The sequence below is a fragment of the Bidens hawaiensis genome, unplaced genomic scaffold (genome assembly GCF_021521415.1).
Source record: "Bidens hawaiensis isolate Kalapana, Puna unplaced genomic scaffold, B.hawaiensis_p1.1 tig00042911_1, whole genome shotgun sequence".
NCBI classification, from domain to species: domain Eukaryota; kingdom Viridiplantae; phylum Streptophyta; class Magnoliopsida; order Asterales; family Asteraceae; genus Bidens; species Bidens hawaiensis.
This window is the reverse complement of record NW_027497599.1, coordinates 1,768-24,835: the sequence shown is the minus strand read 5'-3', so window position 1 is coordinate 24,835 and position 23,068 is coordinate 1,768. Positions and strand designations below refer to the sequence as shown.

At 39.5% G+C, this 23,068-nt stretch overlaps 1 pseudogene; it reads left to right on the top strand.

The window, feature by feature from the left end:
• Positions 1 to 16,041: 16,041 nt before the first annotated feature.
• On the top strand, positions 16,042 to 16,449 carry LOC143593903 (ATP-dependent Clp protease proteolytic subunit 4, chloroplastic pseudogene; annotated as a pseudogene).
• Positions 16,450 to 23,068: the final 6,619 nt, after the last annotated feature.

The window sequence follows — 23,068 nt, the reverse complement described above, 5'->3', positions numbered from 1 at the left end:
CGGATGTATGGAATATTTCGATCTATGCGCTTCGTCCATGATTAATTCACGAAGGTCATGGAGGGTCGGGATCCAAATCCAACTTTTGAAATAGAGAATTTCGTCCACGCGCTGTTCGAAATTCTTTTCATTGCCGTAAAGTCCCTCCTTCTCCAATTGTTCCTCTTTCAACGCCTCACGTTGAGCGACTCGGATCAGGTCCGAAAGGTTCGACTGGACTATCATCTCCAGTGCTCGCACTCGCAATGGCTTAATTCGATCTTTCCTACTCAAGGCATCGGCTACGACGTTAGCCTTGCCGGGGTGATAATGGATGTCACAGTCATAATCGCTTAACAACTCGACCCATCTTCGTTGCCTCATATTCAGTTCTTTCTGATAGAATATGTGCTGCAAACTTTTATGATCGGTGAAGATGGTGCACTTCGTACCGTAGAGATAATGTCTCCAGATTTTAAGTGCGAAGATAACCGCTCCCAGTTCTAAGTCGTGAGTAGTGTAATTTTTCTCGTGTACTTTTAACTGTCGGGAAGCATAGGCTATAACCTTATTATTCTGCATCAACACGCATCCTAACCCTCTACGCGATGCGTCGCAATATGCGACAAAACCATCGTTTCCATCGGGGAGACTTAAAATCGGCGCCTGGCACAATTTTTGCTTTAACGTTTGAAACGCCGTTTCTGGCTCTTCTCCCCATTCATACTTTCGATCCTTTTGAGTCAGGAGAGTTAAAGGTTGGGCGATGCTGGAAAAGTTCTCTATAAATCGACGATAATATCCAGCTAAGCCTAAGAATTGGCGGATTTCCTTTGGCGATTTAGGCGCTTGCCAATTCTTAATTGCATCAACCTTACTCGGATCTACGTGTATTACTTGATGGTTTACGACGTGACCGAGGAATTGCACTTCTTGTAACCAGAAGTTACACTTGGAGAATTTTGCATACAACTTCTCCTGATCCAGAAGCTCTAAAATTATTCTTAAGTGTTGCTCGTACTCTTCTTTACTTTTCGAGTAAATCAGAATGTCGTCAATAAACACGATGACGAATTTGTCGAGGTAGGGTTTATAGACTCGATTCATGAGGTTCATGAACACTGCCGGCGCATTTGTTAGCCCGAAAGGCATAACTAAGAACTCGTAATGGCCGTAGCGAGTCCGGAATGCGGTTTTTGGGATATCCTCTTCCTGAATTCTAACCTGATGGTATCCCGATCTAAGATCGATTTTTGAGAAATAGCTCGCCCCTTGCAGCTGGTCAAACAGGTCATCAATTCAAGGAAGAGGGTACCTATTTTTTATTGTTAACTTGTTCAACTCCCTGTAATCAATGCACATTCTAAGGCTCCCGTCCTTCTTTTTCACGAATAATACAGGTGCACCCCACGGGGAATGACTAGGACGTATAAATCCTTTATCCGACAATTCTTGCAACCGACTGGATAATTCTTGCTTCTCGGACGGTGCAAGTCGGTAGGGTGCTTTAGCAACAGGGCCAGCTTGAGGTAATAAATCGATTCTGAATTCGACCTGTCGGGTTGGCGGTAATCCAGGAAGTTCTTCTGGGAAAACTTGTGGAAATTCGCGTACCACCGGGATATCATCCACCCGTTTCTCCTCAGAATCTGTGGCCATCAAACTCGCTAGATACGCCACACATCCCTGTCGTATATTTTAACACTTTGAGGTGGGATATAAATGGTATCATTGTGCCCGACTTCTCTCCTTGAACTAACACCTCTTCGTCACCCGACACCCGGACCTTGACGATTTTCTTTTCACAGTTTATTTCTACTTTGTTACGTGCTAACCAATTCATTCCCACTATCACGTCAAAACTACCTACTTCTACCGGTATTAAGTCAATCAGGAAGGATTGATCGTTCAGAATAAAAGGGCAATTCCGAACTATCTGATTAACTATCATGGTTTTACCGTTAGCGACTTCTACGGTATAAGGTTCTATGGGTTCACTAATCGGAAGGTTTGCTATCGATTGGAATTTAACAGAAACAAAACTTCTATCGGCGCCTGTATCAAATAATACAGAAGCGTAATGATCAGAGACGAGGAATGTACCTGTCACTACGCTGGGGTCCTGGCGTGCTTCGTTCGCCCCCATCACGAATGCTCGGCCTCTCGAAGGATTGGACGACGATGCCTGACCCACGGTTTGTCTCCCATTTCCTCCCTGGTTCAGTTTCGGACAGTTTCTTTTGAAGTGATCTGTGCTGCCGCATTCAAAGCAAGCACGGCTGGTGGTCATCATTTGGTTTCCTTGTGGGTATTGTTGTCGAGCTGGTTGGGTCCTAAATGGCTGCGCACGGATAGGTTGCGGTTGTCGGTTCAGATTGTTCAGGTTTCTCCTACAACTTGGTGCGTAGTGCCCATTCTTGCCACACCGGTGGCACACTACCTCCTTGCACACGCCACCATGCTGGTATCCGCATTTCCCACACTTAGGGAACGTCCCTTTCTGCGATTCCTGCCTTCCGCCTGAACTAGTCATGGCGTAGTTCTTGGCAGCGGGCCTAGCACGTTTATTTTGCTGCTTCTCCTGGGTCCTATTATCATACGTACCTCGCTTTCCCCCAGCAGACTCTCCTGCCACCTTCAGTGACCCACTCCTCACGAAATCGTACGTGACGATACCAGCTTGCGTCACCACACCCTCAAACGTCTTGTGTCCCCAGAGTTGACTATACTCCTTACTATTGGAGTTAGTCCCCATATATAACGCTCAACCCTCTTTGACTCTGGGGTGACCAACCATGGCACCAATCATGACAACTCATTAAATCGGTTCGTATAACCCAAGTGGTCTGCCCCCTGCATCTCCAGGTTCCACAATTCGTTTTCTAATTTCTGCAGTTCGTTTTTCGGACAGAAATGTTCCAGTACAAGAGCCTTGAGCTCTGCCCAGGTCATGCGGTTTGTCGCTGCCTGACCGCGAGTTTGCACTATTGTGTTCCACCATGTCAAGGCATGGTCCGTGATCGTGCAAGTAGCATACTTAACAACGTAATCCTCAGCGCAGTTGCTGATGTTCACAACGGCCTCTAATTTCTCAATCCACTTAACCAACCCATTTGGTCCCTCCGACCCGCTAAATTCTAGGGGCTTGCACAACATAAAATCTTTGATTGAACACCCCTTTGCGGCAGGAGTCGGCTCAGTGCGGTTCGTTTCTACACTAGGTATAGGACCATTACTGTCTGTAACGACCACCCTAGGCGGTGCGTCATTACTCGGAATCGAGTTATCGCTCTGTGGAGGATTAACATTTTGTCCCCCATCATTATTTGTGGTCGTTTGATTGCTCGCAGGGCCTGGATTGGTCGTATTATTAATACTGGCAGCGATGCGCGATACTATATCCGGTATCGCCGCCTCTAACTGCCGAGCAATCAGACGACTCACATCCACTTCTGACATTTGAGCTGACCATTTTGGTGCCATTCTACACAACATTAAGAAAATACATATAATTAATACAATTTCCAATCTCAATACACAACACATATTCCATTCATTAATAAACATTAGTACATATTACATAAGCATCAGTACACATTTCCTAAACATCAGCCCATAGATCAAGTTTTCGTACAACGGTCCTACATCAGCATCATTTCGACATAACCCGCTATGGGTCAGTGCTTGAATGATACACCAAAAGTATCTACAATGATATTCCCAAAAAAAAGACCCCCTATGGGCTAGTGGCTGTACTATAACTACCCAAGATTCACTCTATGTTAGCATCGCCACTAACTGCTTACACAGAGTATCAAAAAGTGGACCTTGACTACTACCACCCTAACATGACTAAACATGGTGGTATACCAACCACACCATCACTGCCACCATCACCACTAACACCGCCATCAAACCCTGGATCCGTGTCTCCATCCGGTCAATCATCCACTGGGAGTATGCACCCTCCCTCCTCAGCTGGCCAATCGCGTACCGGCTGTCCAGTACGCAGTCCACCAAGTGATTCCTCCTCTGAATACCCACCGTCAAAGCGACGGTGTGATCAACCACCTGTTCATGGAGCACTCGAAGCCATGCAGCCTCGGAGGAGGGACGCTCATCCCTCTCCGGCTTAGGGATACCCCACACGGGTGGAGGCACAGGCTCAGGCTGGAGACGGGAGGACTCGCCCCTGTGGTAAGTGGGTTTGGGTGGGGTAAAGGTAGGTAGGACATAAGGGGCACTGATCCGCGCCGTGAGGCGGGGACCGGGTCTGGGAGGGGTAAGGGTGACCTGTGGTGCGGGTGGGGTGGGGGATCTGGCAACCCTAGCTAGCACTCCTATGGCTAGTCTCAGTAGGCTCAGTGCTGGAAGCTAAGCGTAAACTCCTAGAGTTCCCGGAACTGGCCTCCTCCGGGTCCTCTTCCATGGACAAACTTCGAGACCTCGACATCCTTACCTGTACACAAGTTAGCAAACATATAGCTCCTTCCATAATGTAAATCATCATTAAATTAATATACACACACTTATACAACCTTGTCACATAAAAATATTATCATATACTTACAAATATGTTGCGATTTTACCTATTAATGTTCCCCGTGACTTCCCCTGAATTCCCTCGTGCGGACAAGTCTGTTATTATGTTCCGGACCATAATAACTCACTTGTCCATCCAAGTTCATCCAGATCTCGTCACTATATATTATTAGTTGATATTCAGATCCTATAATACTTGAGCTACTGGTTATATTTTAGGTATCTTCTAAAGACATCCTAATTCTTTATAACCAATGGCTCTGATACCAAGTTCTATAACACCCCGTAACCCAGCGGAAACGTAAACGGGATGCAACAGACACATCTGATATCAACAACATTGCTTATAAAGAAAACACCACTACATTAATTCACATCATATTATATTGTTCCGAGTTTAGTTACCGTCTAGGCGATAGCACATAAGTTTTACCAACATTACATTAACATAATTAATACAAAATGATCACTAAGCTTCCACAAAAAGCACGCATCATCAAGTATGTAGCACTTATTCCAGTTTGGGAGTACCTAGAAAGCATGGAAAGAAAACGGGTCAACTACAAATAGTTGGTGAGTTTCACAAATGTAAATAAACATTGACAAATCACTATGATAAATCATATATTAGCGATGTAATTATGCTGAGCCCACAAGTGAAACCTCTGACTATCACACACAACCCCGTGGCATACTCCGCCCACGAACCTGCCCCAAACCGCTATGCCTAACATTACATAACAAAATAAATATAACACCCAATATAGACATGTGCAACTGGCTGGGAAACATCAGCAATTCCATGCCGGACCAGTTGGGTTTGTCAGACCAATAGTACTATCCACACTCTACCGGCTTTCAGTTAATCACTCGTGTTGCGGGGCCTTACAATGTTAGTAACTCAGACAATTACCATCTTAGTACATTTCCGTACGATTCCCGTACAATAAAAAAAATATATAAATACATGCAAATCCATGCGTTCAGTATGTACTTAAACATTTTAGTAACAACATACTTTCCGCCCCGGGAAAATATTTAAAAACAATTCAGGAAAAAGGGGCTCGTGAAACTCACCTTATCGCAACAAGTAGGTATCACAGTACACCAGCTATTAGCCCGGATCTGTAATACGATCCCTAAGTTCGTTACTATACAATCACTATTAATACAACTTTAACCCAGAAACACTTTTCCGGACTCAGATTGTGATTCGTTTAGAGTTTAACAGTCAAAATTACTATTATTTTATTTTCCCCGATTTGCGTGCCTAGCAAGGTTGTCCGTTTTTACGTTTCAAAAATGAGTTTGGTCACACACGACCCGAAAATAGTGGTTGACTGATATTTTATTTAAAGTTGTGAAATTAGAGCTCGGTTTAGGCGCCCCGATTGGCCGCGGGACCCGTTTTCGTCTTTAGCGCACCGGAAACTGTTAAATCGGGTAAAAATTACTCAAATCATCCGAATTATTTTCGGATGATTTATTTTTACTTGTTTAGCTTAGTTATATGAAAATAGTCCATTTTTAGGGTTTTTATACACCAGTCAGCTCGCTTATGCGAACTTTACCGGTTTACGCGTTTTAAGCTTTAAAAGTTTGTTTTTATCTTATTTTTAGCACAAATAATTATCCGTTTAGACTCGGATCTTGAAATTTTGCACAAATCACTTTTTGACAGTGGGGAGTTTTATAAAAATATTTCCAGAATTAATTTTTATATTTAAAATTTATTTATCTATTTTTAAACACCATTTAAACACTAAATATGTCGTAAATACCAAACGATCTTAGAAAAGTCCCAAATTTTTCCTGTATGACCCCTGCCATTGACATAGTCCCCTGTAATTTTTCCATAACCAAAATCTCGTTTTACATGCCATTTTCACTAAAACCGAGCTAGAAAACCCTAGAACTCGTTTAACCGAAAAGCCTACTTAGACTTCTCCAACTGACCCCAAATTTTGTGTGTGACTTATAAATGCTATAAAAATCTTATCTGAAATTTTCCAGAATTTTTCATGATATTTAACTATTTTTCACCATTTTTGGCCAAAACCGAGCATTAAATTCACCAAATATTCATTCTTTGTCCAAAAATTACCAAAAATTCACAGAACTCATATTTTCATATATCTAACACCTCTGTAACATTTCATGACCTAACTCTAAACGAGTCACAATCTGTCAAAAACTTAATCATCACACAAAAACCGAACTACCTTGTGTTTCTAGCTTCAAATCGCAAGGATCTCGCTTTCTAGCATTTGCTATCAACTAGATACAACACCTACAAGCACAATAACACCACACCAAGCAAGTTACACCCAAAATCAAGCCATTTCTTTCATGGTTTCGGTTATGATATAAAACAAAGATTTAAACCGTAAAAATTCGTTTTTGGTTCGTTTTACTCCTTTCTTAGACCAAGATCTCTTGTATAACCCGTATACATCACTTGATCATGCAAGAATCGGTTTCATCTCGGGTTTTCACCCTTTTTCACTTGAAACCTCATTTTCTTGCAATAAAACTCGATAAAGGAAGATGAAAACGAATATAAATCGACCTTTACCTCGTTGTTCTTGCTACAAAACTCGGGTTTTAACTCTTGAGATTGAGAGAAAATGTTGAAGATTGTGATTGTGTTGTAAAAAAAAATAAAAAGGAAAAGGGGTCTTACCCCCTTAACCCGATCGGAACACAAAGGAGGGTGGGGTGGGACCCACTCCTCCAACCTTAGCCACATATTCAGATTTCCGTAATCTGGATAATGTTTTGGATAATCTGGTTCAGTTCGTTTTTCGGTTAAACGTTTAATTCGGCTTAAAACGAGGCTAAAACGGTCGTTTTTCGGCTTAAAAAGGAAGTTTATATAAAACCGATTTAAAAACTTCAAAAACTTAAACCATGACATTTATTAACTTGAAACATCATATTATTAACAATTGCGCATCTTTTTCGGCTTGATCGATCGTCTCTTGCTCGGTTTGGTATTAAAGGTTTCGTTTAACGTACCGACGTACCATTAAATCGAAATTATTTTTCTGTGCTTTAATTCACTTATCACGAAGCTTTAATACTTCGTAAACATCACTAAATATTATATATCTTGTCTATAATGTAATCCTCGATTCGTTCGGGTTTCAACAACCGTTGTTCGGTTAATCGTATTTCCGATACAATTAACTGTATAATCGAGTATAATCTGTACTGTGAGTCATACATACTCGTATCAACGCATTATAATTCATATATTCATCATTAAATAACACATAAATAGTTTATACCGGTTAGGGTATACCTGATTCTGCCGGAATTGTTACATTAGTACACATCCTAAACCTGAATGAGATGCATCACTAAAGACTACAAAATCTTCAGTTCCTTCTGGAAAGGCCAGTATAGGTGCTTGGGTAAGCTTTTGTTTGAGTGTATCGAACGCCTCTTGTTTCTTTGCTCCCTATTCATACTTGATATTCATTCGAGTCAAAGAAGTTAGGGGAACAGCGATTCGGGAAAAGTTTTCAATGAACCTTCGATAATAGCCGGCCAATCCCAAGAAACTTCGAATCTCGGTTGGCGACTTTGGAATCTCCCACTTAGAGATGGCTTCAATTTTAGCGGGGTCGACTTGAATACCGTTGACATTAATTATGTGACCAAGAAATTGTACCTCGTGCAACCAGAACTCGCATTTCGAGAACTTGGCATACAACTTCTCGGTCCTAAGGATTTCAAGTAAGGTTCGAAGATGATTTTCATGTTCGTTCTTAGACTTAGAGTAAATAAGTATGTCGTCGATGAAGACGATAACAAATTTATCCAAGTAAGGCTTGCAAATACGATTAATCATATCCATGAATGCGGCTGGTGCATTAGTAAGTCCGAATGGCATAACGGTGAACTCATAATGGCCATACCTTGTTCGGAAGGCGGTTTTCGGTATATCTTCGGATTGAACTTTAAGTTGATGATAGCCGGAACGAAGATCGATTTTAGAAAAGAAGCTAGCACCTTGAAGTTGGTCAAAAAGATCATCGATTTGAGGGAGTGGATAACGATTCTTGATTGTGACTTTGTTGAGAGCTCGGTAGTCGATGCACATACGCATGGATCCGTCCTTCTTTTTGACGAATAGCATCGGCGCTCCCCATGGTGATGAACTCGATCGTATAAAGCCTTTCTCGAGAGGCTCGTCCAATTGTTTCTTCAGTTCCTTCATCTTGGTTGGCGCGAGGCGATACGGAGCTTTGGCGATCGGATCAGTACCAGGAATAAGATCGATCCTAAATTCTACTTCACGATAGGGAGGAATGCAAGGAATTTCGTCGGGAAAGACATCGGCATAATCGGAAACAACAGGAACGTTTTTGATTTCTTTGGGTTTAGATTCTTCGGTGACGCAGGCCATGAATGCTAAGCATCCTTGATTTAAACATTTGTTAGCTCTTATCATTGAGATTAGGCTAACTCGGCCAGCGTCTTTATCCCCTTTCAATTCGAATAGTTCGTTTATTTGGGGCTCGAAGTTCAACGGTTTTGCTATTGCAGAGGATACGAGCATGGTTTTCGGATAACCAATCCATACCCAATACAACATCAAAACCAGCAAGAGTCATAGGTAGCAATTGAATAGACAAAACATAACCGGCTAATAAAATTTTTCCGTTTTCAAACGCTTCAGAGATTCTAACAATTTCGCCATTAGCGGTCTCGACGCTTAGAGTTTTATTTAGTTTGATTAAAGGTTCGTTTAATAGACTACAAAAGTTATAATCTATAAAACTTAAGTTGGCTCCTGAATCAAACAAGATTCTAGAATAAGTGTTATTAACAAGGAACGTACCGGTAATGGTTTCCGGTGTGTCGACTGATTTCTTCGTATCTAGGACGAAGACTCTTGCATTGCCCTTCTTGGGCTCATTCTTTTGACCACTACCACCCGCACCACCAGTCGCGGGCTTATTCTTGGGGCACTCGAAGCAAAGGTGTCCCATCTCTTTACAGTTGTAGCAGGTCATCTTCTTCTTCCAATCGGCCGTTGCGTGGCCGGGTCTATTACACGATTCACAGACTCGAGGAGCAAAGTTGCATCTACCCCTATGATATTTCTTACAAGTTTTGCATTGTGGAATGTTGGGGTTGAAGCTGGACCTTCGTTGGTCAATTCCCTTACCCTTGAAGCGGGTGTCTCCTCCTTTCCTTGAGTCGTGTGTAGTTACGACCTTCTTATCCTCCTCCTTATTGCGGATCATTCCGCCCATCAAGTACTCAGCCAACTCCATCGTGGAGTCAGCGGTTTGTGGCAAGTGTGACCTCACCATGTCACGAATCTCTCGTGGTAGTCCCCATATATAACGTGTAACTTTGCTGGATTCAAGGGTAACCAGGGAACCAAACAACAGTATTCGTGGAATTTCGTGTTATACACACGAAGGTTCGTTCCGATAACCTTGTGAGTCATGCATCGGACAGAATTTTGACATTAACAACTCCTTGAACTCGTTCCAAGTCAAACTATACATCACCTCCCTTCCTCTACTCAAGATTAACGTGTTTCACCACTCTAGCGCTTCGCCTTTGAACATCAGGGCAGAATACTGAATTTTCTCCTCATCAGAACACTTACTTGTAATCACAATCGTCTCCATCTCTTAAAGCCACCTTACGGTTGTGATGGCTCCCTTGTCACCATGAAATTCCTTCGGCCCATAATACTTAGTCTTTGAACGGACATCCACCAATTTTAAGTTTCTTAAATTCTTGACGGACTCCACCATCAGCGTTTGATTCATGTACACTCTCTTCCATACGTGAAGGTTGAGAACGGGGTTTAGAAACGGATTTTCGGGAAGGATTAGCAGATTGTGAATGTTTCGTTTGTCTAGATTGGGATCTAATTCAGATTCGGCCCTTACGGCATCTTTTACTAACTTTTGGATTTGTTTCATGTATTTATCGGGAATCGGTTCCTCTCGTTCATTTTCGGGACCTTTCCCTTTTTATTCTCGTTTTTCGGCTTCCTTTCGGGAGGCCTCTCGGTTATCACTTTGTCGAGACATTTTATCTTTTATCTTTTTCAGTCCTTTTCTTTTATCTGAAATTTAACATATTTCTTTTCTTAAAACACCAATTTTTATTTATTCCATATACATATATATATATATATATCATAAAAATGATATATATATATTATTTTACAACATCTTTATATATATCGTGTAAACGATATATATATTCCTATCCTTATTACAACATATGTTACACGTATCATACAGACTATCTTAACACATAAACTTCTTTTCTTGAAAACACACCATCATCACCATACTCCTATTCCTTCATGAATTTCTTCACCACTTTGGTTAGCTTGTTGCATTTTCGAAGAAGTGTCTCTCCTATATTCTTCCTTTTCTTTCCGTCTATAGCTATCTTCTTCCTCAATTCATCCGTCTCATGTAGAGCTCGATCAAGATGTTCCTCCTGTGATTGTGGTATCTCATTCGGGTATCCATACTTTGGAGGTGGGTCGCGGTAACCCATCATCACTATGTCATAATGGTTCTTCGGGTTTGGATGCGGAGACGTTGTCACATCGGAGGGATAGTTGAAGAATGCATCGGCTGCTTCATTTTGCTCATGAATTTCATTGGCCTGTTCTTCAATAGATGGAATCTCACCTTGGTATGGTGGAAAACTTGATGACGCCTTACCCTTGAGCTCTTGAAGAAATTGCATGTACGGATCCACAGAACCATAGCTTGGGTGTTGAGAGTATAGTTCTTCCTCCAGTGTGGTTACCTCATTTGGATTGTTAGGATATTCCTCCTCAGGGTCGTTTTCCTCTTCTGGTTCTTCTTCTGGTTCCTCTTCTGGTTCCTCTTCTGTCATTTCCGGCATGTGAATATTCTCGTATGGCATCGTCACTCTCATCTTGGGCTTGTGAGATGACCCCTCCTTGTTGACGCGGGAATCGGCAGAATCCATCGTTGAAGTGCCGGTATGCCATCTTCTTTGATCGGAGTGGCATTGCATCCAATCGGATGAAGAAGATTTTGGTTCCTCCTTGATTGGTAAGTTGGAAAGGAAAGTATATGAAGGGTGAGGATTCGGTAAATGTGTTGAACCTCCAGATGGAAAAAACGGCGGAATCTCGGTTGGTTAATAAGTTGGAATCTCGGAAGGATAATATGTAGGGACCTCGGATGGTTGGTACATAGGTAGACTTGTCGGGTGATAACTTGAGTGTCTTAGCGCTTGGTACACTTGATGTGGAGTGTTGTCCAGATGGTAAATAGGACTTGGTTCAATATTGGGATGTTGATCATGTCCCTCGCTGGAATTGAAGAATGATTAAAAATAATCCTTACTCATGATGCCTCTTGGAAACTTGTAGTATTTTCTTGCCCTTCTTGCTTCATTTCATAATACTCCATTAATTTCTCGAAAAACATCTTGGGTTAGGTGGTTTAGATTGAGGAGAGGGAAAGAAAGGGTTACCAACCAATCTTATCCCTAATTAAATAAACAAGTAAATATTTCCTATGCTTGGATCGAAGTTTGGGTATTGTTTTATGATACCCAATTCGCTAAGATCGATGGCTCTGATACCAACTTGTCACACCCCCATCTTAGGCCTAGGAGTGTGAACGACAGTTGGTACCACATTTGTAAATAAATCAGAGTAGCGAGTTAACGCGGAAGACTTTATAAAACATGTGGATTTAGATTATAAATATTTACAATACAAAAGACGAGACAAAAGTCTCGTTTAAGTTTACTTGTTTATAAGTTTTAAAAAAACATCATATTTAATATTTTAAACAAAAATATCCGATCCATCGCATTCTTGAGCCCTTCGTCTTTCAAGCTCTATTCATGGTTACCTACAAAATATTAGAAAATACGTCTGCAACGAATGCTGGTGAATATGCTGACGCTAAAATATTTTCTTTACTTAATCACCCCTCGAGACCACGTAAGTCTCGGCCCATCTTGGCTTAGGAATAATCAAGTTAAATCAATATCATTATAAACTCGAGTCTCTACACTAGGTCACCTCAGCAAAACACCACAGCGTTTCGACATAACTTAGGTACCATAAATATACACATGGTCAGTCTCACTCGAACGTAACTTAGGTCCAGCCCGTCGTGGCTGGAGGTCGTGACCAAGCGTGGTGCGATGTGCCTACCGCATTCCACATATGTAAGGATCCAGACAAACGTATACTACAGCCTAAAGGCTAGGCTTATACTCTTATTTACAATGTTTTTAGAGACACTTAGTCTCATGTAAAGTTTTTCATATAACAAGTTGACTCGTTTGAAAATAAGTTTGTAAAAGTGGGGCCTATTCACCTTTTGTTTGGGATCGGCTTCAAACACCGTCCTTGGGTGTTTCCCTTGATATCTCGCACCTATAGTGCGAGTATAACTTTTGTTAGTCGGATACATGATCCGGCTTAAGACCTTTAGTCTTATTTATCTCGATGAACTTTTAGTTCACTTCTCTTTTACTTAAAAACCGTTAGTTAGAAAGTAATCTTTATACCCCTTTAGTTTATAAAACCCTACGTTTCTTCTTCTTTAAGAAACGTATTCTTTTCTTTATTATTTAAGAATACTCATTATACTTAAGTAATATTTTATAACAAAGAATTATATATATATATATATATACACACATATATAAATACATTTATTTTTCTTTCTTATCTGTTCTTTGTTATATACATGTATTTCTTTTTATCTTTGAGACATCGAGTATAATTTTGACTTAGGGCATTAAGCCTTTACAATATTTTATTATTATTTTATTCGGACATTATGCCTACCTTTTCTTGGTTAAACAAACCCTATATGCTCGGGCAGCACTTCGACATCATTTTCTTTATCAACCTTTCTTGATCAATATTTCACTTGGGCACGCGAATCGAGCTCCAACTATTTGCGGTACGTATTTCGAGATGATTGTCGGGACATCGCCTCCTTCTTGTTTGGAATATTGTCGGGGAGTGGCACGAATATCGAGGTATGGCACGAAAAACGAGGATTCGGGCACGTTTATCGAGGTGGATCGAGGGCACGAACTTCGAGATGTAGAGAGATGTTAGAGAGAGAGTTAAGTGTGTGAATTTGGTGTGATTTGTGAAGATCCCATACTTGCTATTTATAGGCAAGATTTTGGAACCTATCGCGGTACGCGATGGGTCCCTTGGCTAGCCCGTCATGGTACGCGACGTAGGATGGCTGAGTCACAGCGTAGGCCTGCCACGTGGCGACACGTGGCATGCGTTGCGCCACGTGGCGACACGTGGCGGCCGTGTTGCCACGTGGTGCCACGTGGCACACGTGTCAAAACGTGTCAGACAACCCCTCGCGGTACGCGATGGGTCTTTCTTCTGATCCATCGCGTAGCGCGATGCGTCAGGAAAACAGAAATTACATTTTTAACCCCGCAGTTTGGAAGTTGACAGATTTGGTCCCTTGACTTTGGTTTTTGGCATTTTTGGTTCAATATTTTCCGTGATGTTACAACTGGTCATGTAATTGTGTTGAAACAATAAATATACATATGTTTTTTCATAAAAGTAAATATAAATTAAAAAAAAACAATTCGGGCCTAGCGGGGTATCGGGCTTGTGGCCGTCGACTATCCTGCTATATCCCATAGCCGGCTCTAGATTTAGGGTGGTTGTGTTTTATGATGAATCAGAATATCTATAGGTTTGTTTGTAATCAGATGAGAAGGAGCAGAGTTGATAAGGGCGTGGTAGAGTTCGTATTTACAGGGGCGATTAGGGTTTACAACATCAATGACGCCAGGTAATGTGATATAATATATTCGACCCGATCCAAATTCGTCAGAAGACCCATCAGTGAATTTTATATACTTAAATTAATGAGAGCTCATAATTTTGAAATCAAGCAATCCAGTGGCTTTAGAGGGGGGTGAGGAGCGATGTGAGAACGACACGTAAGATTTTGTGATAGACAAATATATAGATAGTTAGATAATTTATCAATAACAAAGTTAGGGGCTGTTTGTTTCACCTCTTAATGATACCATTCAGACATGAATATCTGAATCGCTCAGATTCAGACTGTTTGTTTCATTTAACAACTTCATCTGAATGAAAAAATAACATCTGAATTACTCAGATACATGAAGAGTCTGAATGAGAACATCTAATACACGCTTCTTCTTTATCTGTTATCCCTCCCCACCCTCAACCTTCCAATCAGCCTACCTCCTTCCAGTTCGGTGCTGCTGCAGTGCTGCTTGCCAATCAGTCTTTCTCATCTACTATCCCTCCCAACCCCCAACCAGGTAATTGTTTTCTTCAATAGCAATTTGAGATTTTTATTTGTGAAATTGATGAATCATTCGATCCTTGTTCTCCATCTGCTAAGCTTGTATAATGTTTGTGTGTTTGTATTTATAACATGAATTAATTAGATTTATAAGATTAGTCATAATTGTTAGAGATTAGGGTTTCAATTAGGGGTGTTCTTTGAGTTATTTTCTGGGTTTCGCATATATGCAGGTTGAGTGGGTCGGGTAACGACTCAATGATTGGGTAAAAATACTACTTAAAGTTTGTATATTTGGCAAAATGGATGAGTCAGGTTAGGCGGATAACGGGTCAAAACGGTTCGGGTCCATAAAATGATTTGAAATCAAACTGGTTTAGGACCCGAATAAACCGATTCGATCCAATCCAGAATGTAATTACTGTAATTTAGAGCGAAAACATTGTGAATGTTTGCTTCTTAGAACAAGTGATAATAGTTATTATCTTTGTTAAGAGTCCCCTGTTTATGAATGTTTGCTTCTTAGAACATTGTGAATGTTTGCTTCTTAGAAGTTTGTTTGTTAAATAAATGAACAAGCGTGAGCAAAGAATTTCGTTCAATTAACTAAATGAAAGAACACAAACAGAGCACTTATTTGTTTGATATAATGTTTATTTGTTTATGTTTGTTCATAAAAGGTTTTTAAGTAATTTATAATGACTGTTCTAGGATCATCATATAGATTTAAGCAAAATTATTAACTATAAAACAGAAATATAAATGAGTTTATGTGATTTGTTTATATGTAAACTTAAGATACAAATAATGTTAAAAAAAACACCAACACAAACTTGTTAGCTGTACCAAACCACTGTCAATGACCATTCTCGGGTACCCAAAACAAATAAAATATTGTTGTGTTCATTTGTGTTCGTTCACTTATGTATGTGAACCGTTCATGAACAAGTTTGTTTTCTTATAGAACGAACACAACCAAGAAATTTTGTTCAGTTAGCTGTTCGTGAACCGCTCGCTTGTCCGATAACTTAATTGTCGAACATGAATAAGGCCTTGCTCGGTTCCTTTACAACCCTAGTTATTATCATGTGATTATATAACAAATACTGGGTCCAGATCTGTCCTTATATTACATACAAAACAAGGTTCTTTTTATTCAAATTACAAATTTTTGTTTTGTTTTTGTCAAAACAGCGCTTCGATGGCAATTTATTATATTCTTGGTGGTGGAACGAAAGGCAAACGTCTTGCAATGCCAAATACAAGAATTATGATTCACCAACCGCTCGGTGGTGCACGTGGACAGGCGTTAGATGTTGAAATTCAGGCTAGAGAAATGATGCATAACAAGGAAAACGTGACGAGAATTATAGCTGAGTCTACTGGGCGTACGTATGAACAAGTTCAAAAAGATATTGATAGAGATCGGTATATGTCTCCTATTGAAGCAGTGGAATATGGGATAATTGATGGGGTTATAGATGAAGATTCCATAATCCCGCTTGAGCCTGTACCAGATCGTGTGAAACCAACTCTTAGCTATGATGCAATCAGCAAAGATCCTGAGAAGTTCTTGAATCCTGATATACCTGATGATGAGATTTATTAGTTATTGTTTGAAGACAATTTTTACAGTTTTGAATTTCTTTGCTTGTTTGTTCTTTAGTGATAAGAATTGTTAGTTTTGAGAATGAAGTTTGTCAAAACTGTTGTGTTATTAAGTCAGATGACTGCAGTGAGACTGAACATTGGCTTAACCCCTTACGGATGTGACTGATGTAATGCTTATACGGGCATATACGTATGTTTTACATACCGAACACACCCGTTTTACAATGAACTGTCGCGGGGTTAAACACCCGTTCATCTGTTTGATGTGATAGGGGAAGGTGAACGTGTAGCGGACACCCCTTTGCAGGTGGTGCACATCGTCCATATTATCGTCCGCTTCATTTTTAACAGTCAGTTTTTTAGAAAATCTCTTCGTACAATTATTTTCAAAATAACCTTTTTGTTTGTATATATATTTGGTCCCTAAGCTGAATACAATGATTTGACATCATTTATACTTTATTCTTATATTTATAGGAATAACAATGTAAACTAAAAACAGTGTAAACTGTTATTTATATAATTGTCAATGTACTAAGTAAATCTTTTATAATTATATGATTTTAATTAGCATACACTAGCTTTCCTTTCGTATTTCACGGTAGACTATTACCATTAGCACTCTTACAATTGATGCACACTAATGGTGAACTATTTTAAAGATGTATTTTGGTTTGTTATAGCCAAAATGTGTATTAAGATGTATTTTGGTTGGTTATAACAAAAGTTTGGTCATTCAGTATAGTTATTAATAGCTCTGACTAAACAGATATCTTTCATTCAGCGTAAAATATTTCAGAGGGGTAAAATAGTCATTCTGCACAGCCATTCAGAGGTTCAACCAAACATCACTTATTGGTTCAGCACTTACTGGTTCAGAGCCACTTAATCATTCAGACCATTTAATGGTTCAGCACTTAATGGTTCAGTCCTTGCCAAACAGCCCCTTATATAATTTATTAAAATGTAGAAATATAAACATTATTTTAATAGCTATTTTGATTTGAGTGTAAATCGAAAATCATTATGTAGCTAAGCTAGAAAGTATTCTATCATCAATGGGGTTACGTAACTCAACGTGTAAAAGTGTTTGGTGAGTGGTTGAGACTACCCATGACGGTGTGCAACTATTATTATTTATTTTGGGATTACAATAGCTATCATGTCATCTTCGAATCATTTGATTAATACACAACTTTTTAACGGTTACTTAAATCAGTGGCAATTGACTTACCCGATCAGCTTTATTCTATCATCAGAATGCAGCTTATTATAGGTGATGAAACTCGTGATTCAACCTAGAGCCCTGTATTTTTATGTCACAAACACGACTTTAATCTATAATTTTCCCCCTTTAAATTGAAATATTTTGGTGTCTCACTTTAAACACTTGAGCTAGGGGGATTATTGTCGAGTAATATTCATATATATATATATATATATATATATATATATATATATATTATATATATATAAAGGATAGAATACAAAAATCATTTATCGTACAATAGGTACGCGACATTCTGGAACGTCGATCTTCAATAACCATGCAAACCCTAAAATCACAATTACGCGAGCCGGCCTCCGTCAACCTCTTCTCCCGTCGATTCTGTCCACCTTCACCATCGCCGTTTAACGATTCCGCCCACCATCCACCTTCGCGACCATTGTCTACCGTCGTGACCACCATCTTCTTCCGACACTACCATCAATCGTTGCTCACAGGTCAATTGTCAAATTGAGCAATTTGAAATTGAAGTTGGAATTGGTGAACCTAATTGATCAATTAACCTTGAAATCGATCCAATAAATCATCAATTAACCTTGATAAACTTAAACCTGAACGTTTAAATGTTTAACCTTTGAACGTTTAACGGATGTGAATTTTGTTTAACGTATTAGTGTTTTTAACCTTGAACGTTTAAAGTTTTGTGAATTTTGCTTGAACGTTTTAGTGGAACATATTTCGCGTACGTAATGTACGTTAAGCGATTATTATACGTTAACTCACCCCTATATATATATATATATATTATACATCACTTTATAAATAAGTAAATAGATTTATGAAAATAATAGACAAACAACCTAACCTAATATTATTAGATTACAAAATAACAGAAGTCAAAACTAACAAAATAAAACCCAAGTAGCCTAGGGAAGAAATCATTATACTACTATGCATTGTGATTAAATCATGTTTTTTTTTATCTATCAATTTGATAATTGAGTACGCATAGAAATAAAATATATTTCAACGAAACAATCGTCATGTTGTTATGTTTTTGTTAAACCAAAATACCAAACACATAGCAATATTTAATATTTAAATCCGTTTCTATATAATAAAGCCTGAATTTATTATTCAACAAATGAACAAATACAGATTAGTTAAGTATCATAGTGCTCGACTGCTCGTCACCGAGCACAAAAATATAAAATGAAAAAATATATATAATTGACTTAATAGTAACCAAACATTTTTAATGTTTCATTTAAAGCTACTTAAATTTTTTATTTTTTGTATGGCCGAATAATATAAAAAAAAATGAGACCTCCTAACTAGTAGCTAGAAGTAGAGGTGCACAAATCGGTTTTTTTTAAAAAAACTGGTTCGGTTAATAACCGGACCGGTTTTTCTTGGCCTGGAAAAAAACCGGTTTTTAAATAACCGGACCGGTTTATTAACCGGTTTTTTTGGTGCAAAACTCGGACCGGTCTAACGGTTAGGACCGGTTTAGAAACCGGTTAGAACCGGTTAATAACCGGTTTTTTTAATTAACCGGTTTTTTTTTTTAAATAACCGGTTAATAACCGGTTTTTTTCATAATAACCGGTTTTAAAATTAACCGGTTTTTTTCCATAACCGGTTCAGTAACCGGTTTTTTTCTCTAGAACTTGTAACCGATATACGAACTGGCGGTTACTAAACCGGTCAAACCGGTTTTTAAATAACCGGTTTTTGTAAAAACCGGCTTTCGGTTTAAACCGTTGAACCGGTTCACCAACCGGTTTTTTTGCCCATCTCTAGCTAGAAGCCAAAGAAACATAAACGGAGAAACAAGAAAATATAGAAGTGTGAGAGATAATTTGTGACAAAAAAAAATCCAGGGTTAGAACGCCTGCAATCACTCAAGTTCTTTTTATTCTTTTAGTAAATAAATGACCTAAATTAAAATAAATGAAATTTAGTTAATAAGTAGTTGTTGCAAAAGAAAAGTGACTAACGAGAGGAAAAGTTAAAATGCATAAGGAGAAAAAGAAAAAGAAGTGTAAGAAAGAATTTTTGGAAAAACAGAACCCTGAAAATAAAATTATAACTCAAAATATAAATAAAACGAAAAAATTTATGAAAAAACTAAAATGTTCCCCCGTCATTCCCGTTCTAAAAAACAACGAAAAAACACAATGACGAAAATAAACAAAAAAAATACAGTGATAAGTAAAAAAAAGACACAATAGATCGCAAAATATAACTCAGTGTCTTACAAAATATACACAATGTTGAGTAATATACACAATATCAAGAAAAAAAAGACACAATTTCAAAGAAAAAAGACACAATCAATGACGAAAATAAACAGAAAACACAATGATTTTGTTTCCTCAACATTGTGTGTTCTTTTTTTAAAACAAGGAAGACGGTGGAAACATTTTTGTGTTTTTTTATTAAAATTTTGAGTTATGATCATTTTATTAGATGTTCATTATATTTTTAAAGAGGGGTTTTTTTTAAATTTTTTTTTTGCTACAAAAGTTTCTCACCCATCTCATTTTTGTCCTTATTTGTAAAATAAACATGGCACTTCTAACTAATAATTAAGTTTTATAATTATTTCAATTTATTAACTTACGAAAAATATAAATTCTCAATAATAACTAAGTTTCATATAACTTTCACTTAGAGCATTCTCATCCAACCCATTATTTTATGTGAGTGATGTTTTTTATAATTTAGAGTGTTGTGAGTGAATAATTTCATATTTTAAAAAACGTAGTGATTGTTCTGTAATTTGAAAAATTATTGTTCACTCCTATAATTTTCGATTTCGGATACAGATAGTGAATGGTTAATCCGCCATTTATGTTGGAAGAAGTAAAGTTGGCAGTTTGGGAATGCAACGGGGACCGAGCCCCGGTCTACATTCCAATCATTACACACTTTTGGGACATCATTGGAATAGACTTTTACAATGTCATGACTGAATTTCATGAGCGGGGAACCATAAGCAATGGGTGTAGTTCTTCATTTATCCATCTTATACCAAAAAACACCCGACCCGCAAACGTTTTCCAAATTCCGCCCGATTAGTCTTCTAGGATGTATAAGTAAGGTGATCTCAAAAGTGTTAGCTAATCGGCTTCAAGGTGTCATGGGTTCTATAATTTCGGAAACACAAATGGAGTTTATTAAAGGAAGAAACATTCTTGATGGACCACTTATTTTAAACGAGACACTCAATTGGTTAAAAGAAAACTTCTTTACCAGTGTATTTCTTTAAAATTGACTCATAGTTGATCGTTCATTGATTCAGTTTTGTGTATCATGAACTTCCCGGCTGAAGAAACGTGGATCTACTCACTGGTAGCAGATCTACTTTCCTCAGGTTTTGATTGTACTATTTCACCGATGGTTCTTCTGGATCAGTGTTCTTCCACCTATAAAATGAACAACGCCGTTAACTTACCCCTCAGAAAGGGACAGAGGGGTCCTCTTTGGGGTAACCCTCCGGCGTGAGAATAAGTATGTGTAGGAGAAGATAATAATGTGTGAGTAAGGGAATCTGGAGAGTATTGCTTAATAGCTGAATACTGTATGATTGTGAGACTGGTGGTTTGTATGTAACTGACTGTGAGTGAATGTAATTCAATATGATTGAATGTGATATCACTGCCTGTAACTGTCAATGATTGAGTATGAACGTATCCATCAAAGTGGAGTTGATGCTGTATATATAGTGCTAGGGTTTCCACTGATTGGGCTCAGCCTCGTTGGCCTCCTCAATCGCACTGCGCCACGTGTCCTCTGGGACACCTGGCGCTTTCTCGTTGGTTGTAATCACGTGGTAGCACATGTGTCATGCTGAGTTGTCGACCTTTCATTTGGCAGCTGTCAACATCAGCATATTCTTACTCCTTAAAAAGATATCTTATGGAAGGTTGTCTGACGTGCACAATCAAGGTTGCCCTAATCCTGATTTGGATAAGGACGAGGTCGATTATGTGCATGTGTGATATGCGCCAATCCTGAGGATGCGCGAGGTCTTCTCTTTATTCTCACGCGCAGATGTTTCATGCGCAGATGTGATATGCACGAGCATGTGATATGCGCCGCGCGCATATGTGATGCGCGAGCATATGTGTGCCTGGGCATATGATGCCTGAGCATGTGTGGTGCCTGGGCATATGATGCCTGATCATGTTTTGTATGCGCCATGCGCATAGGTTTTGGCTTTGTGCCTTTATAATGTCTTTATCTTGTGGGTTGACCCGCCTTGCTCGGTGTTGAGGCGGGTACATACCTCTTCAAGCCCCCCCAGTCTAATGTGTGTCTTATCTCGCGCTAGCGCGGTAAGATAGATATTAGACTTACTGATTTGGTCTTTTTAATGGGGTTTTGTCGTTTTCTTGGTTGTTTCCATCGTTGCGCGAAGTTCTATCCATTTGGTTGAAACGAAGGGTCCAAACACGTGGTTGGTTGGTGGTGACGTGCGCCGTAAACGTGTCAGACGTTTCGTGTGCTCGAGGTGCTACAGTTGCCTTTCATGTCCCCTCGCACAGCTGTCTGGAACACGTGTCGCGCTCGCATTGGTTTGCACCTGCGAGTGGGGGCGCGTGTCTGCTCCGTGGCAGTTCCGTTACGTTTTTATGTCCCCTCAACAGTGTTAGGGACACGTGCCGCGCCCTCGTTGGCTTACACCTGCGAGTGGGGGCGCGTGAAATCCGATCAGTTGCCACTTTTCTCTCTCCTGGGCCTATAAAAGCAGGCCCTTAGGAAAAAATTTTTTCTTCATCTTCATTGTTGTGTACTCCAAAGCTTCTATCATTCAGATTTTCTGGTATTGCTTCCGAATACCCTGTTATCTGTTGCTGTTATTATTGTATGTCTGATTGCTCAGACTCCTCTAACCCCTCAATCACCTCTATTTCCTCTCGAAGACGTCGTGTGAAATCTGTGGTGATGTCGACATTGAAGCAAAAGGGCAAGGGGAAGAGGGTTGTTGAGACCACATCGGAGGAAGTAGTGAGGACCAAGGCCACGAAAAGGTGGAATGAAATCCCCTGCAAACTAAGGCAGGCGATCTCGACAGCCTCATCTCGTCACAGGGTTTTATCCCTGTGTTTGGCTGCATGTTGCCTGTGGTCGGGCAAACGGCGGCGGACCCGCCTCCCGGCTATATTTCACTGTACACCCATTTTTTCACCCACTGCAACCTTCGTCTTCCGATGACAAGGTTTGTAGGCGCGGTTGGTTACGGTTTTTTGGGATACATATATCCCAAGTCCATCCGTTTGGACTTGTGCGCAGACTCATTTCGAGTTCATGTGCAAATCACAGCGCGAGGAGCCCACCCCTCGTCGCTTTCAATTTTTTTTACAAGCCCAAGATCCAAGAT